Raw genomic sequence first — 19,086 nt, forward strand, 5'->3', positions numbered from 1 at the left:
TCAAATGGCGGTCAGTGGTGGTGAACCTTTCTATAGACAGTGGGCTTGTTTGTTGGTGTGTGTGTGTGTGTGTGTGTGTGTGCTCACACGTGTATGTCATTTCGTAAAGGTGAGATATGTCTAGATGTCTGAATGTACCTCTTTATGCTTTTATTACATTTACACATTTACAAAAATGTGTTTGACATTGAGAAAAACATCACATTTCCAAGATGTAAAGAACATGGTGGACTATGGGCAACACAGTACTCTAGTCTAGTGTTCAGTAAATTGTCTCATCCCCCTTGCTCACTGTGACATTCATGAGTGAGAAATCCAATAGGACAGATGTGAATTTATGGTTAAGCGGGGCCACTGCATCACATGAAGAGACCATAGGCCTATATATAACAGACATGGACTGATGCTAAATGATTTGTGTTGTATAGCGCCTCCTGGTGGTGTAACAATTGCTCAAAACGATAACAAAACATCATAGGCCCACCATCATTGGCAAATGAAAAAGGCAAGGTATAATGTGAGCGGAACTGCGTTGGTGTTGGAAACTAACTCTTTGTCAGTAGACTAAATGGTAATCACACCTTGTATACCATAGCTTAGTATGTTTTGGAGATGCATCTTACACTTTGAGGTGAGTTTCATTTTTATTTCCTAGCTGGATATCAACTATTATCCCTGCAGGGGCACAGAATAAATACCTTGGCTCGTTCACACATCTTTCAAACATCCCAGATATTACACGGGTGAGTGGTTGGTGCGAACCGGGCCACTAGTGTTCACTGACCTGGGTAGGTGACAGGGTCAAGAGGGGAATTTAACACAGACCATGTTAACTGTATGAGTTTACAATGTATATCTTGAAGAATGCTTGTTTAGACAGTTAATCTGAATTTGTTTTATTTGCCATGCAAGTTCACAAGGAATTTACTGTGGCAGGAAGGTGCATGCAATAAACATATATGGATCTTAATTGTATTAATCAAATTATGGTATTTGTTTATCCATTTTACAAGCAGTCACAGAAGACTTCATATACACCCATAGAACTGCACTGAAACAACCTAAACCCTCAAAGAAAAACTACCTGGAAACCTCTTTTATTTAAGAAAACAAAAGGAGGAGCAACTCTGTGAGGGATCCCCTCCTTCAAATGAATGTATTTTAGCTGAGGTTGTAACACAGTCAACTATTATTGTAAATGACATGTCTTTGACTCAACTATGAGTTGTGTGTTATTAATGCAGACTAGAGAACCAATCAGATGTGTAACCAACACAAAGTGGTGGAGAATCTCTTTGTTTTTCCACATGCCGCCAACAGAAGGCGCCACAAACTATTGGGTTCTCATAGTGGTACAGATGGTGTCACACTTATTAGGGACATCAGTCAAAGGTAAATATTAGAGTGGCCTGTATGTAATAGACAGGAACAACATATTTCTCACACCAAGGAGCAGCTGCACCAGGCCCTCCCTCTTCCCCCAGATGATCTGGTTATCCAGGCACTCCTCTCTCCCTTCCTGTGGGTTCTCAACTTCATCTCCACCTACAGAAGAGAAAAATGAGCCAGGGCCAGAGAATGTTCCGATTGTTACAGATCGTCTCCTTCTTCCTCTTCATCAGCTGGACCATCCTGAAGGCTGAAGGTTCAAATCTCACTCTGCTCTCTGCAGAGCAGCCCGCTCTCACAGCCTTCTCAAGATGAACAGGCCTATTAGTCTATATTCATTCAACTATAATTTGAATCATTCTACAATCTAGTTGAAAATACATGAGTACGACTGGAAACAGTGTGCGATGCTCCAATTCCTGCAACAAATGCAGTTTATGCATACATTCATTTGTACGTTGGTTTGCGTGTGCTAATAGGCTATAGTGAAGAAAAAATACCGACAAAATGCAATTTGAGACCAAGCATAAATTATGAACATTGAGCATATTTCATGTCCAAGGCGCACATTAACTGTACTTAATTATTATGTCGCTAGAGGGAACTAAATAGCTAATAATCTCCAGCAGCTTCTCCTTTTAGTCTCAAAGTTATTTCCCATCCGTAATGACGATGGTACATCAACATGATAATTAAGTAATTTAACAAACTACGACGACACATGCTCACTAAGAAAGTTACATTCCGTCTTTCTTCAACATTGGTCAGCACATGCAGCATCGGCATCTAACGGTTGTTTGTTCGGCCAAGAAATCGGTCTTGGCGATTTGCCATATCTAATTTCTTTATGAAAGACGGTTGTTTTTGCATGGCTACTTCTTCTTACAAAGCATCAACCTACAGCCTATAACTCAACACTAAGATAATTAGCCTGCATAAATTAACTCTAGCCAAGATGAATTTGATGTCAAATTCGGTGCAGTCAAAAGCTTGTGTGTGTGTTTGGACGACTCACGCACGTCATGCAAACATGTTATGGCAGGGTATGAGGTAATTACAGGGTGCTGGAACCGTTTGGGGACTGAACAGAAGTTTCTGCCAACACACACACCTGCAAATCACCTTCTGCCTGAGGCTGAAAAGACAGTCATCACTTTCTGTAACACCCCTTCTCTCACAGACTAGCACCCACAAACGCACGCAGACTCCCCATCCCACCCCCCTTACACACTCACACACACAAATCATTGTGTTGAAATATGTTTGAGGTACATTTGAGGTAATGCCAGTTAAGCTAAGGTTGATGGAGGACTGAACAAGTTTATACCAAGCTGAGCCCCATAGTTGGTTTAGATTGCTTATGGGATGGCTGATTAAGCTCATCAAGCAAGCCCAGTAGTAGAGAATGGAGGACAATTAGATGTTACCTCTTACTCCAACAATGAGGACATAAAAAAGCACACTGACCTTTTTTAAACTTTTTCCTTTGCATGAGGCCTGTGGGCAATTGATTCAAAGAAAAGCAAATTAAAACTTTTTTTTTTTTTTTAACCTCCACCACGTAGTTTTTAGTACCCAGTTTTCTCACAAGGCTCGTTTTATGTGCAGGGAAGGAGGCATGGAAAAGAGGACCTTTCCTTTTGAGCTCACAGATTTGCCGTAATTACTGAATCACTTCCATATGTGCATCTCTGGCTGCCTTCTCTGCCTCCACCACCCCTTTTTCCCCTGCTGTCTTTCTTTCCCCCCCTTCCTCTCTCTCCCTACACTGTTTCTCTTCTGTGTCTGAACTGTTGTCCTCACTCTCTCTCTTTCTCTGAGCAATTTTTGCAAAACCACTGCTTAAACAAAGTCTAACTTAATCAGAACATCCTGGCAGCATTTGGCAGTGAGGCTGCACTTGTGGTGATTCAATTAGAACGAGCTAGCCAACGAGAGAGAGGGAGAAGCAGAGAGAGAGAGAGAGAGAGAGAGAGACGGGAAAGGGGGAGGGAGAAGTGGAAGAATACGAGAAAACGAAAAGAGGAACAAAAAAAATGTGGTTTTCAGGGGAAAGAATTCCGGCAAAGTGATAAGCAGAACGGAGAGAGAACGCAGGAGGGAGAGGTGGAAGAGAAAATCAGGGAGAAAGAAAGAGTGCTGGGGTAATGCTTCTTGACAGAGGTGGGTTCAGAGAGGGTTCACAGTGACATCATGGCTGATTTTGAGGAGAGTATAGACAGGAGGGCTATTCACCTTTCATTGGTCACACATGTTGGGGAATAGGCAATGTACTCATGTACTGGCACACATGCTGGCTGCTGTGTGGACAGCCCTGCTCTGCACCCCAAAATGTACACTTATGTGAGCACACAGGCGTAGGCGCACAAGCACACACACCCACACTCACACACACACACACACACACACACACACACACACACACACACACACACACACACACAGACATACACACGTATATCGGCATACAAACACACACAGGCATACACAGTGCACAGACACTCTTCCTTGCATTCACACTTCCATCCCCATCCCGCTTACTGATCTGTGGCCCATTTACACATTTGTGTTTCATACAGCTCATAGTGTTGGCTCAGTGTCTGTGATTAATACACACAGTCCCTAGGGCTGGAAGCAGCTCATTTTCCTCTGAGCAGTATTCCTCTGTGTGTGTTATACTTCATGGCAGTTGGAGTCTTAAATGAATGCGTTTTTGCCAGCCTGAATGAATGAGCTCCTTCATTGCACAGGATGTGTATTTAAGTCTGAAACTAAAAACGCACTATGCACAAGTAAGTGTGTGACTAGTGTATATTTGCGCGTGTGTGTTTGTTGGAGCAGCGTGTGCCTGCCTTGCATCCCCTGCATGTCTCAGTGCGGCACCAAACTTCACATGACATCAATCTGAAGGCAGGGAAATAGTGATCTCATTACAGGCATCTTGTTCCTGATTAAAACCTGCCGCGGCCACCACCGGCCCCTCTCCCTCTCCCTCCCCCCTCCCTCCCTCCATCCCCCCTCCCTCCCTCCTTCTCCATTTCTATTTCTTTTTTGCTCCCTCCCTCGCCCTTTCATTCTCCCCTCCTTTCCCTCTTTCGATTACCCCCGTCCTCTCTCTTTTCCCCTCTCAGCCAGCCAGCCAGCCAGCCGCAGGCTCCTTCCCCTCTGTAGTTTCTCAAATGCAAATAAGAGTTGGCTCTAAAGTAGAAACACGTTGGAGTAATGTTTTCATGAATATTGTCCATTGAAAAAAAGAAAAAAAAGTCAAAGGAAAAAAAGCTCAAAAAGTGAGCTCAACACCAACAGTCTGAGTTTAAGCCCATATTGCGAGGCGTTGTCTAAAAGCAGTGGCCCTGTGGTTACAGAATGCTTGTGCGTGCGTGTGCTAGCATGTGTGCTGGTGTGTGTGCTAGTGTGTGTGCGCCGGGTTTAGAGTGAGGATTAATGTAATGTGTCAGTAAGTGTGTTATGATCTTACTGCCAATGAGCAAGTGATAGCTGTAGTCTGAGGAGGTGTGTGTGTGGACTTAGGAGGCCACAAGCCATGTTTCCAATGCTGCACAGTAAAAGAGTGGTGGGTGAGAGAAAGATAGTACTCTGATCTATCTTCATTATCCCCCACTCTGTAGTCTCCCAGACACAAAGATCATAAATCTCAGCCTGCAGCACACTCCACTGACACTGAAACACAAACACTCCTAACCTCTGACCTGCCCGCTGCTACTGGCTACACACACACACACACACACACACACACACACACACGGATACATGCATGCACTCACTCACGCATGCCATCCTGGGCGTACACACAAACGTCACACAAACATATAATCACGCACCCTAGACACACACAATCACTGATCATTTGTTGTTTATGATCAAAACGAAATATGTTATAACTTTACCATAATATGGTACCATAATGTTACCATAATTATAATGCTCCCAACACAACATACTGTAAATACTGTATCATACTGTACTGTATCATCTCATATATTTGACATGCGTTTCAAATCCATGGTGCAAAACCATAATGTTTACATTGCCAAGATGGGTTGTGCAGGATTAGCTTATCTCCATCTCAACAGTATTTACTGAGCTATTAATTACATTTGAGAGTAATTGTTGACTTTGCAACACTGAATCAACAGTAGTGGCTTTGAATGCCCTGTTGAGTAGCAGGTTAATCCTCAGAAGCCACACACGTGTAGTACAGTACATGTGTGGTGATAAAGATCAATCTAGGAGCTCACTGCAGCTGAGGGGGTTAGAACACTTCCTGTCACCGTGTGAGGACTGGAGGACAGCTCTGTGCAGGGGCTTCCACTGACATCACTTACACACATGTCTGTGTTAGTCCTTCTACTTCAAAGAGGCACACTAATAACTACAGCTATGTATCTGTGGAAATATTTGTGAACTTATTTAAGGTTATTTTCATTGCGCCGATGCTTTTTTTTTGTTGCGAAAGAAACCCCATCCAAAACAGTCTGTTTTTATGTACAGGGGTTTATTTGAAGTAATTTAGCTTTATTTATACAAGGAGTCCATTGAGACCAAGGTTCTGTTTTACAATGGAGCCCCTGTGCCCTGCTGTCATCTCAGTAGCATGCATTGCTGGCCATATGGCCCTGTATGCACTGACAGCATATGGGCAGGACTGAAAGGGCCCGGCTGTGATGGGGCTGTGTTGGGTGAGGAGGATATGATGAGATTAGAAGACATACTGAGGTCAGGGTGGGTCAGGACTGCGGCACGAGACTCCTGTCATTGGCTAATAGGCTGGATTAGTGAGCGGAAGAGGAAGATGTTTGGACAGGTGACAGGGTTCTGGTGTTGCTACAGTAGAGGACGGTAGCGTAAAGTCTAAAGACAAATACGTAAAGACAAATACATAGTCTAAACTATGTATTTGTAGTTTTAATTGGATATTAATTGTTCTGTTTTTAAGGGGGGGGCTAGAGTAGAGGTGTGCTAGGATGCAGCACAGCGCTCTGTGGTGGGTGTGTTGGTTTCAGGGTGTGGGTGGAAACGAATTGAAGGTTGTGGAAATGAAAATCACGTTGAAAAATGCCAACACCACCCACGCAATGTTTGTTTACGTGCTGACAGATTAAGGGGCTCAAATTGAGCAGAATCCCTGTATCTGTGAGGTCCAAAGAAAGACCTCTTGATCTGATCTGGAAGCCATGATGCAGAATTGGTGGAACACTGCCACACCACCATCTCCGGGTTAGCGCTAGGGAAGGAAACATGGAGTCAAGGACCACGGCCAAAGTGATGCAGGCTGTGACAGAGAGCGTTGTTGTTGTAAAAGGCGTCTGTTGTTTGTAGCCCTACAAACAGCTGGCCAGTTACAGCCTCTCCTAACAGGACTGAAAAGTTTGGAATTTCACTTTCTACTTGGTCCCACGGATTTAATTCTTTAATGTATTTAAAGCATGTCAAAAGATTGAAATGCATTTCATGTTAATATGTTGATGTGTGTTAATAGACAGTACAGTCTATTACACTCTAAGACAACTTTTTGTTCACCCTACACATTTTGAAACCAGCACGAGAAGTCAAACAAGGGAGTGTGCTTCACCCTCAGGTCAGGTCGTGCCACCCATCAAGGTGTGTCCTGTAATGAGACACCTGAGGTTTTTGGTGGGTGCCCACTACAACCAACAACAACCTCAGAAGATCACTCAAGAAACGGAGACCAGGCACACACCCAGAACCACAAACTGCTCGACAAAACACAAACACACATCTGAAACACATGTGCTGATGTGGAGAGAGGGGGCACGTCTGGGGGCACACCCAAAACTGCTGCTGCGCCTCTGCCAGAGCTCTGGGGACTTCCCCTCACTGGAGCGCTCTACCACCAGCGCTCTGCGTTGGGACTTGAAGAGACTATACACTGGCTGCGAGCGTTTGGATTCCTGGAAACGTATACATAGATTAGTATCTGCAAAATCTGCAATGTCTGAAATTGTGTATGTTCTTCAAGTGTTTGAAATCCTCTTCTTATTTCAAGGTGGGACTCTGGTGTTCTGCATGTTCTTCCCTTTGGGGAACGTAGGGTTTGGGTTTTCCAACATGTACACGCTAAGGAAGAAACAGCCCAGTCTTAGTTTGAGTTTAGTATAATAACAGTTTTACGACCATGTCTTCCCAGCTATGTTTGAATTCTTGATGACAATTCTGGCATGGTCATTTAAGGAAGCAACTCAACTCAAGAATGAATAGTTGTGTTATGCTGTCTGAATGCTGAGGGGAAGGTCTATGGCGTTCCATTTGTATCAATACTTTTCATGGCGTGAAAATGTGGATTTCCATGCTTCGGGCTCTACTCCATTCTCTGCGTATAACCATTTCAGAGCATGTAAAAACACTACAAAAACTACCATGACTCAAAATCTGAGAATACAGAGGAGAAAGGGGAGAATTCAGAGAGAGAAGAGAAATGGAGAATTAAAAACAGAAACTTCAGCTTTGTGGACCCCTTTCTCCCTTCCCTCTAGGCATTCTGTGGCTGGTGAAAAAATGTGCTGTATATTTGAAGTGTCGGGTCACGTGACACAGGCTTGCTTTTTGAATCAAAGAGCATAATTATTTATTAGTGAGAGACAGGATGAGAGAGTGTGTGCCTGGACTTTTCTTTATTTTGAGAGAGAGGAGAGGGAGAGAGAGGAAGAAGAAGAGGGAAGAGAGAGAGAGAGTGGGCAGAGAAAAAGGAGGGGTGAGAGAGTGGAAGGAGAGAAGTAATGAGTGTGTGTGTGTGTGTGTGTATAAGCCAGGGTGGGAGGAGAGAGGGAGTTGCTCATGAAAGAGGAGGAAGAGAAAGAGGAGGGGTGAGAGAGAGGAGGTAGAGAGAGGGAGTGCGTGTCAGAGAGAGAGAGACTAGTTGCTGCTCTGTCTTTGCTGTCAAAGGAACTGATGAACGTACACAAATCTCCTCTTCTCCTTCCACTGCTCTGCTGAATCTGCTTATCACCCCTTTTTGGCCAAGCACTTCATCTATCCATCTGTCACAACAGCAAAGAAAGGGTGAGTACGTCCGGGAAACCTTTTAAACGACAATAGCTTTCCTTCAACTTTCACTTTTCCTATCGTTTTTGCCTTCAGATAGTAAGTTGGTATCAGAAAGAAAGAGAAAGAGATCGTTTTTGGGGGAGCTTTTAGAGTTGAGAAAACTGTGTCAACAACTTCAATTTGAGACAGAGATTGAGTGTTGGTGATAAGAGACATGGAGAGAACTGATCATATTTCTATGTAGTGAACCAGGTTTGTGTTTTCAGAAGTCCAGGCTTCTAAATATGTTTGATTCATTATTCATTGTTGCCTGCCCATGTGTATCACTCTGGATAAGAGCGTCTGCTAAATGACTAAATGTGTATGATGTTTGTTTTGTTGAAGGTGTACTTCTACTTTGTAGGGTTTGTGATTATGTGTGTGTATGTATCATTAGACACTGGTATGTGCATTCTGATGGTGTGTGAGTGTTTGTGTGTGTGTGCACTAGCGTGCTCTAGTTAGTGACTGTTTGGTGAGTTGCTCAGTCAGTAATGCTTTTATTGTTAGCATGTGTGCCTGTGTGATGGCATACACGCTCACCACTATTTGTATGCACGCATGTGTGTGAGGGTATGTGTGCCTGCACATACGGGGATGTGAGTAAGTGTGTTTGCACGTCAAAGTGACCCATCCATGACCCTCTTTTTCCGTCCTTAGAGCCCCGCGCTGGGAGCAAGCAGGCATTGTTTTCTTCCTTCAAAACAGCTCAGTCCAAGTCCAGTGGGGTGTGCCACTCTATCTGGCCTTAGATTGTTAGTTTATTGTAGCAGCTATCATACCTTGGGGTGTAGGTGACGCTTACACAGTGTGCTGTCTGCCTGGCGCCTGCTCTCCTGGCTAACTGGTTCCTCTTGTTGTGGTGCCACATGCATAAACAGGTAGGACAACACCTTGAGTGACGCACAATGTCCACACAGGAGATGAATCAAACATCTGGCTGGGGTCCATTTTGTCCTTTTTGTTCTCAAGGTTTTGTTAATGATGCGTGTGTTCGTGTTTGTGGTTGTGTGCGTTTCTGTGTGTGTGTGTGTCCATGTTTATGTGGTGTGTGTTTGTGTGTGTGTGCCCATTTTTGTGGTTCTCTGTGTGTCTTTTGTGTGTCTGTTTGTGTTCTTGCGTATTGCAGTGTGTGTGTGTGTGTGTGTGTGCGCGTGTGTATTAGAAGCTGTACAGCCGAGCTCGTCCAGGTACAGGCATCCCCTCAGCCTCCTCCTTGGCTCCGCTGCACCTGTGCTCCTCGTCTTCACTCTCTCAGCCAGCCTGACATGAGTGTGTACAGGCTGAGAGCCCAATGAAAGGTGTTTGAACCAGCCGGCAGGCAGGCAGGGAGAAGGAAGCCTGCTCCTAGCTCCCAGGACCTCACTGTGTTCCTGTCATCTGCTCTCATTGTCATTCTGAGCGAGTCTAGGACATCTGGTGTGGTAGAGACTGAATATCGTCACCCTCTCTTCTACTATTCCTCTGTCTTCTCCCTCTTTTCTCTCTCTTTTTCTCTCTTTTCCCTCTCTTTTCTCAATCAGTGCTCCACCCATGAGTACTTTTCCATGGAGAGACACGTACACAAAGAGTATGGCTTGCTGGAGTGCCTGTTGCACATTATTCTACATTGAAGTTAGGAATTTTACAGGGGATGGCTCTAAATCACAGTTTGGAGCAGATGGGATTTAGAAAAAGACAAGAGTGAAATTATGGTTTAATTACTACAAATGAGAAAAATGTGTTTCTTATTCAAAACAAAATGTTTTAAAAATGCCAAAACATGTTTTGGTGTTGGGAAGTGACAAATACTATTTAGAAACGCACCAGAGTTTGGGTTTTATAACAATAAATAACACACGTGAATAATTACACATTTTGAGTAGGAAGAGTGCTTTAGTCATTCAGTGATGTTTGAAATATGCTGCTTGGAAATATTGTTGACATTGAAAGACTGAATTTTCTCATAAATCTAAAGGCACTACTGGAGAGTTTACAGTACAAAACATCTTCACAGAATCTTTCTACTTTAGGGCATAAATCTGGGAGTTGTTGATTCCTGTCTGTTTCAGGAATCCCGGCAGCAATTAAGTTCTAAGTGGCAGGGAGGGGTTAGACAGGTGGTTTTAGGGGAAAGGGTGGTGAGGGGGGGCACCCTATCACCGCACTATAATTAGGAAACTATCTGTACCTTATTTCCTGTGTTTATCTGTGCAGGTGTGCATGGCTGAAAACATGTGGATATGCATTTTGGGACCTGTCTTTCAGTCCTCATTAAAAATATATTTTTTGCACATATTCTACATCTATGTGTGTGTGTCATTGACCTTCATATGTACGTACATGGCTTCATATCTGTGCCAGTGTGTGTATGCGTGTGTATGTGTTTTGTGTGTGACTGGGCTTGAAGCCAAGTAATGTGTGTGTTTGCTTGTCTTGGATTGCTGCTTTGATTCCGCGGGCTAAAAGATACTGACACCCATCCATTATGCATTGCCTTTCACACAGAAACAGATTGTTAAGTCTCTCAACTCAGCAATATACAGCAATCCCCCCCCCCCCCCCCCCCCACACACACACGCAAACACAGGATCTTGGCAGTTACTTGATGTGTTGAATGCATCTCCAGTATTGAATACATGGTTCTAGTAGTGCAGCTGCTAAATTCCCTGTCCTACAATTTCAATAACCACAGTTCTCTTACCGCTCCATCAGCCAACCTCCCCCCCACCCCTCCATTTATATCCTCTCTCCGCTGTCATCTCTTGTATTGTGCCCATCCTCTCCTCTCTCGTTTCTTCTCTTCTCCTCTCCATGTTGTTTCTATCCAAAGCAGCTCTGCTGCCACATCATGGAAAGGAGCTGTCAGAGTGACTTCATCTTGTCACAGTTGCTTTATGTGTTCATGTATGTGTGTTTGTGTGTGTGTGTGCGAATTCTCAGTCCTTCCATTTTCTTTTTTTTTCCGCTGACACAATGCGTTCCAAAATAGAAAGCAACATTTCAGTCAGGGCTTTCTGGTGATGGGTTTGATTTACGACTTTCAAAACAAACATGTCTAATGGTGTTCCCCTAACAACACATCCAGATACAATAGCTGGGAGAATGACACATGAGATATTCAAAGGCAGTAGTTATCATGGCATTGTTGTCATAGGCAAATATGCATGTGTGTTGCCAGGTGAAGGCAGGCGTCAAACACGTTTAAAAGAGGTGGAATGTGGGATTGTTTAGAGGGGGAGGATCGTCTGTCTATAGTGCCTGAGAAGCATTAACAAGGGGCAGGGTAAAAAAGACTGAGCTGTCAAGTTTATCTCTCCTCATAAAACCCTGTGTTGACCATATATCTGTTTCACAGCCTTCGTGTTTTCCTCATGCCAACAACCGGCTCCGGCTTTAAGAACTCTTTCTCAAAAAGGATGTTGTTACTGCATGAGTTTCTGTCTCGTGATAGACCACAGTGACTTGGTCTGGTTCAAATATGTACCCCACCTTTAAATAAAGTGAGCCATGACACTACGTATTCACTTTCTCAAAAAGGATGTTGTTACTTCATGAGTTTCTGTCTTGTGATAGACCACAGTGACTTGGTCTGGTTCAAATATGTACCCTACCTTTAAATAAAGTGAGCCATGACACTATGTATTCCCAGATCTAATACTAATAGCAGTGAAGAATAGGATTGGGTATGGCTTTTTGTTGTTTTTCTGACATTAGTTAGTACTAAAGCGCTACTTTTTTGACGCCGGTACCATTTAAAAAATATCCCATTATCACCAGTAGCAGGGGAAAATACACAAAAGATACCCAACCCTAGCAGTGATGCAACATTCGATTCAGAGCGACAGAGGGTAAATATTATCATGGACAGCTCAGGCATTTACGTGGAACCAAAATAAGGGACCAAAATCTGCCTTGCAATTTGGTCCAAAAGACACCGATCTAGGAAGTATAGGAACCGATGCGCTTCAATATCCAACTGTAAGAAGATCCATAGCCATATTTTAGTTTTGACTGAATATCGGCTTAAACTGTGTCAAGAAAATCAAACAACATACTTATTTTAGGTTTGGCATAAAGATTGTTTTCGTGACAAGTAAAACTGACAGGGTTTCCGATCCTCTCCCAGTTTGGATGCTGTGGATAAGAAGAGGGGATTATTTGCAGAACAATGGACAGGAGTAGGCAAGTCTGAGATGGAAAATTAGAGCCAAGTTTAGATGGCGCTGCCAAGCCCAGCTTCTCTGGATAAATGGTAGCTGCGTTGGCTCAGATCACTTATCTCCAGGCTGTGAATTGAAGATTTGCTAAATCCTCTCGGGTTAAAGTTTTGACTTGTTGTTCTGTCAGTTTGAGTGACAGATGGTGTCTTTCTGCCACGACTGGGGTTTTCTTTCGGTGGCAGAAGAAGGTTGAGGATTTACAAAGACTTTAAGAAAAGCTCTCTGGTCTCTTTGACTCGCCCACAGGTCCATTTGCAGTAAAAACAGATGGTGTTGTTTCTTTGGGTGCACTTGATGTAGTTCAACCAGTCCAATGACACCAATGTGTGAAAAAGTCCACACTCTGCGCTGTCATGCGAGAAAAGAACACAAAAGTAGATACTGTTTATAGATACAGTATACTTTATACAGACATATATACATGAATCCTGAGGTGAAATTGCAACATTACAGCAGCATGGAATATACCCATAACAAATAAAGGAAGTTCATAACAAAAAGGCAATTACTAGTAGTTGTGTAGATATGGCACACAAAGTAAATCTGGGCTGGTTTCTGTGGCCAAGTTGAACCCCAGCACTGTGGTCCTGTGTGCATGGCTCCCAGCTTCCTGTGATGCCGTGATTTATTTGTTATGTTTCACTGCAGCGGTCGCTCAGACGTAGCCAGAGGGCCTCCGTCACTTCAGTTGAGGCACAATTGTTGTTTTGCTCACAGAGGGATTTGATACTCTTTGTTTGACGGACATTCAATCTGTGGGAACACTTCTCTGTCTCTCTCTCCTCTTTCTCTCCATTTTCCCAGCCTCGCTCCTTTGCTTCCCTTTCCCTCCCTCTCTTTCTCTGGTTCTCTCTCTTGTTTTTCTGTTTGTCTCTCACCAAACAAGAACAACTTGTCAAGTTCAATCTCTCAATCTCCCCCCCCCCGCCTTTCCAGACTTGCCTCATCGTGTACGTTTGAAAAGCTTCAAAATCATCATCATTTCTCAAGATTAGATCGGTGGATTATGTCAAATGTAACTAATCAGACTTGTTAAGCGCTCATGAAGTGGTCTGGCTCTTCAGTGTTTACACAGAGCTAGAACTCAAATGCTACAGTGCACCTCTTAACGAGACATGGAAAGTCCCCAATTTTGGAGCGCATCCCACCCATGGCTGGCTGTCCTGCCCGCCTGCCCGCCTGCCCGCCTGCCCGCCTGCCCGCCTGCCCGCCTGCCCGCCTGTCTGTCTGCCTGTGTCTGTCTGTCTGTCTGTCCGTGTCTGTCTGTCTGTCTGTCTGTCTGTCCGTGTCTGTCTGTGTCTGTCTGTCTGCCAGCATACCCGCCTGCCAGCCTTCTTGCCTGGCTGCTGGCCTGCTGCCTCCTGTGCACCCCCAGGCCCAGGGGAAGTGGGAAGGCCATCCATGCCCGGTTAGTCTGGGACTGGGAAGGGGGGGGGTTTGATGAGGTCACTCCAAAATCCCCATCTCCCCTTATAGCCCCCAAACCGCTGGGCCAAGCAGACCCAGCCTACCACAAGACCCAACAGGCCTGACATAAAAACACAGAATGGCTCTGTAAAAAGGCTGGCAGGCTGATGTGACTCATTAAAAATCGCTGGCGCCAACTCGCTTTTATTAATTCATTATAGTGTTTGGGTAAAGGAGAGGGGACGGAGAAGGGATCCATTTTCTCTTTAAAAGTGAGTTGTTTAAAGGGGTAGTGTGACACTTTTGCTTTTATCACGTTCCTTTCTCTCTTTCTCTCTTTCTTCCTGCCTTGCTGTCTTTCTTTCTCGTTCTCTCTATCGCTCTCCCTTTTCTTTGGTTCTCTCTCACTGTACCATTCACACACCTCCTCCTCAGCTACGTACTTATAGAGGCAGAGGCAGAACTACTCTTCAGCCCCTACTGACTGATCTCCGGGCTCTGGTTTCTCCAACTGTAGCAGGCCGAGGCTGTGTGTGTGTGTGTGAGGGGAGGGGGGGGGGGACCGCAGGAAGACTCACATGGATGAATGGATGTGGTGCTGTTTCTGTCTCCTCCAGACTTTCTCTGGGAATATGTGCTGCACATGGCCACTATGGTCCACTATGGTCCTTCTCTCTCTCTCTTTCTCTCTCTCTCTCTCTTTCTCTCTCTCTTTCTCTCTCTCACACACACACGCAAGGTTTTTCTCTCTTTCTTTCTGTCTCTCAGTCTTGCTCTCTCTCCAGAGCAGAACACACTGGCTTTATGGGTCTGGGCCCGGTGCATGAGGCAGAGACCCAAACAGGGCCATTTCTGGCCAAACTCACACAAACACACACACTCATATGCACAACACCCCTCCACAGATTATGGGTCTCTTCTGTTTTTCCAGTCTGGACCTCATCTCCTATTAGGCCCACTGTGAAATCTTTAGTGATGTTCTTGTGTGTTGGCCACACTATGAAACTGCTCCATAGGGTCAGGCTAATAGCTGTATAAGCAACCATAAGGGGGACACGGATGGGTAGAGGAAAGATGGATGGAAGGAGGGATGGAAGTGAGGAGATGAAGGAGTTCAAGGGCATAGTCATGAGGGGGTTTGGGGGGAGGGGTAGAAAGAGAGGGATGGACCCAGCGGAGAGGATAGAGGATGAGAACCAGACTGGGAGGGAGAGAGGGAGGGAGGGGGCGCAGGGGGGAGGGAGGCTGCTAGACAGAGAGAGATGGAGAGACGGCGAGAGAGGACAGAGAGATGGCAGGGTGACCCTGTGGTGCTGGCAGGACGAATGGCTGGGGGCCTTTTACTGGATAACTAGTTGCTTCTTCCTGAAATGAAACTCCAACATACTTGGCTGACCTGCCTGCCTGTCTATCTGTCTGTCTGTGTGCCTGTCTGTCTGCCTGCCTGTCTATTTGTCTATCTGCCTGTCTGTCTATTTGTCTATCTGCCTGTCTGTCTATTTGTCTATCTGCCTGTCTGTCTATTTGTCTATCTGCCTGTCTGTCTTTCAGTTTTTCTGTCTGTGTGCCTGCCTGCTTGCCTGTCTTTCTGTTTTTCTGTCTGTGTGCCTGCCTGCCTGCCTGCCTGGTTGGGGCCCTGGCTGCACATGTGGAACAGTTTACTGTAATGGAACTCTAAATTAGTGGTGGTTTGAAGCTGCCTGCAGCAGTAGGGTGTAATTAACTGGCTCTGTTGAAAGAGAAGGAGCCAGAAAGAAAAAGCAGAGAGAGAGAGAGAGAGAGAGAGAGAGGTAGGGGGTGGAAGGACCGGGGTGGAAGGACCGGGGGTTAGCATGTCCAAGATGTGTGTAGGAGCGTGTGTGTAGGAGCGTGTGTGTAGGCTTGTGTGCATGTACATTCGTGTGTGTCAGACTTACTTTGTGCTGTGTGTATATGAGTGAGTTTCTGTGCATGTGGCGAAGTCTTTCGCTCTCTCTGCTGGGCACAGTGCCACCCCTTAGTGCCCCCCAGTGCCCAGAGAGCGACATTGTGCCTCGGTTCAGCAGTTCATCACCCTCCCTCACTCTGATCTCCCTGCTTTGTTTATACTGGATTCATTACCTCGATTTCATGCTGTTTACACTCTCCCCCATCCACCCCCCCCCCCCCCCAAATACACACACACACCTACACACACCTACACACACAGCGACCCTACTACCACCCTCATTCCGATTTCCAAAGCCGCAGCAGTTCCAAAAAAGCTCTGAGTTCCCAGAACTCAGCTCAGAACTTTTTGGTTTTTCTACAAAAAATGTGAAAAGTTTTTTTGGGGAAAACACAATGCAGTAGCAGACACAACTCGTTCCTTAAACCCGCTCTGTGGAAGCAGCCTGACTGCAAGGTGGGGCAGCTACTGTCTAGCCTAGTGAGAAACCAGCCGCTTTTACTGTCTCTCGTTGTATTTGCATCTCTGTTGTATTTCCTCCACGCAACCAACAGGGGGGCGCCACTGGCAAACATCCATTTCTATGTCTTCCAGTTGGGAAAGTACTAAGAATACAACTGTGCTACATTATTGCTCTTTGTAAACAAGTAGACCTGAACTTTAAATGTGCTGGTGTGCTGTTGTCATGCACTTGACTGTCCTGGACTGATTGTGAGACTGGAAGGTTTTGACTGAAAGGGGGGTTATTGACTAGTGTATTCTGGTATATGGAATCTGTTTAAGACACAATCAAACAGGTGTGTACGGAGGGTTGGTTATTTCTCTGCTTTTCTCCTTTATTGTTTTTTTTCTTTCTTCCTCTCTTCTGCCACTCTCATACCCCCTCCCTCTCTCTCTCTCTCTCTCTCTCTCTCTCTCTCTCTCTCTTTCTCTCTCTCTCTCTGTTCATCCCTTTCTCTCTCTCTCTCTTTCTTTGCCATATGCTTTCGACCTCGTGTCTGGGCCTGGGGGGAGGTAGAGTTAGGCAGAGAGAGAGAGTGAGAGAGCGAAAGAGAAAGAGAGGGGGATAGAGAATGAGAGAGAGAGAGATGCAGGCTGCTCTGCTAGGCTGGCAGCATGAACAGAGGGTCTCTTTATTGTTGAGTTCTAGTGATTTAAATCATATGGCATAGCCTGGAATCACTGCAGCACGTCTGGAAGGATTTCAAGAACGGCAGGAACAAGAGTTCTCTCTCTCTCTCCCCTCTCTCTTTAATGGAATCTTGCTCTCTCTCTCTCTCCCTCATCCCTCTGCTCGCTCCCCGCTAACTTTTTCCAAACTCTCTTATTTTCTTTTCCTTTCCCCGATCCGTTTTTTCTGGCCTTCCCTTTTTACTACCTCTCGCTCAGCTCACATCTTTATCCGTGTTGATTTTGGTCTCTCCCTTCCCCCTCATGGCTTCATACCTGCTCCTTTCTGGAGTTTGGAGGTGCACACATCCTTGTGACCTATTTAGAGGAAGCCATTCTCTGTCCCAGACATCTGTACGATCAAAAGTGGGGGTTAACATGAGGTGAACTGTGTTTGTGGAAAATAAACAGAATCTGGGCACAACTTCTGATTGTGTCATGACGTCTTGTGCCAATGTTATCAAAATGCAATGTTCTGTTTCTGCAGAAATCTGTTTAGTATGTGAAAATGATTTTATTCCCCTTTCTTTGTGTTTTTCTTAAAGGTGTATCACATGACTGTTTGGAAGTGGAAGCAGACCTTACCTCAGCCAATCAGAAACCTCGCCTAAGCCTGCTTCCTGAGTGCCTGTGGATTGAGTGGAATTCCCGGTTTTCGGTTGAAGTCCAGGTGCTGCCAGGTGTAGACTTCATTTCCCAGCAGGCTCAGTGGGTCTGTCTGGGTGACCAAGCTGCTGCAGGCCTCTGGGTGCCCTCGCGACCATGGCTACCAACAGGGAACGGCAAGTGGGTCACATGACAGGTTTCCCACCTGCTGTCTACCCATTTGCCTTCAATTCAATGCGAAGCCACTCCCCCTTTGACCTGCTGGCCAATAGCAGCCTGTTCGGAAGATTTGGCGCTGACCTCCCCAAAGAGATGGCTGCACTCTGTAAGTCAAAGTTGATTTATGTTATTATCCTACTGTAAACCTTGCCCCTGCATGAAAGTGTGTGTGTGTGTGCATGTATGTGTTCAAGTTTTCCATTTCAACTGTAACGATTTAGAAAATCCCGTTATACAAAAACCCCTTTTATAAATACTCTGGAAAAGAAAATGATGCTCTCTAAATGCCCCTGGATTATGTGTCATTTGGTGAGGATGTAAAACTTCAGGATCTGTTGGTCATATGGGAAGAGAGAAGGACAAAGAGGAACAGAGGCAGAGAAAATGAAAATGTCGAGTTTTCTTCAATAATATTTTCCTGTTGTTTGGTTTCGGATTGGTTTCAGATTAGATGATTTTGGGAGAGAATGTGATCAAAACAGTATTCCATGAGCTACCCCCCCCCCCCCACCCCAGTTCCCCGGGCCCCCAAACCATCACACCATCACACCATCAGACCCAATCACACAAGCAGCCAGCTGTGAGACAGAATGTCCCAGGAGTCTGAAATCCGACACAACACAACATTCTGTAAACAAGAGGTGATAACTTGTTAGAATTTTCCCCAAAATACAGTTTAACAATCCAAAAAACAAGTCAGATAAATTTGCATTTAATGTCCTTCCAATTTCCCACATAGCCACATGGGGTGCTGTTGTATTCCGATGAGGCAGAAAAGTTATTGAAAAGAGGGTTAAGGTTAGGGTTAGGGTTAGCTGTATAGATTTTGTCTGATATGTTTGAATGTTAGAATGTCTTGTTTTAAAGCTGTAAAATGGAATGACAGTTTTCAGGGCAAACTGGGTGTGTGGGTACGAGGGGGGGGGGGGGGGGGGGGATGGTATGAGAATAAGAGGTACTTTTAGTTGATGTGGCAGACCAGGGCTTGGGGTGAAGGTAAGCCCCAGTTATTTGAAATCTTATCTGCTGCTCTGCTGAGAGAGAGAGAGAGAGAGAGAGAGAGAGGTTTGTGTAGCAACAGCTGAGAGAGCCTTATGAGCC

Source organism: Osmerus eperlanus, chromosome 4, assembly GCF_963692335.1.
Source record: "Osmerus eperlanus chromosome 4, fOsmEpe2.1, whole genome shotgun sequence".
NCBI classification, from domain to species: domain Eukaryota; kingdom Metazoa; phylum Chordata; class Actinopteri; order Osmeriformes; family Osmeridae; genus Osmerus; species Osmerus eperlanus.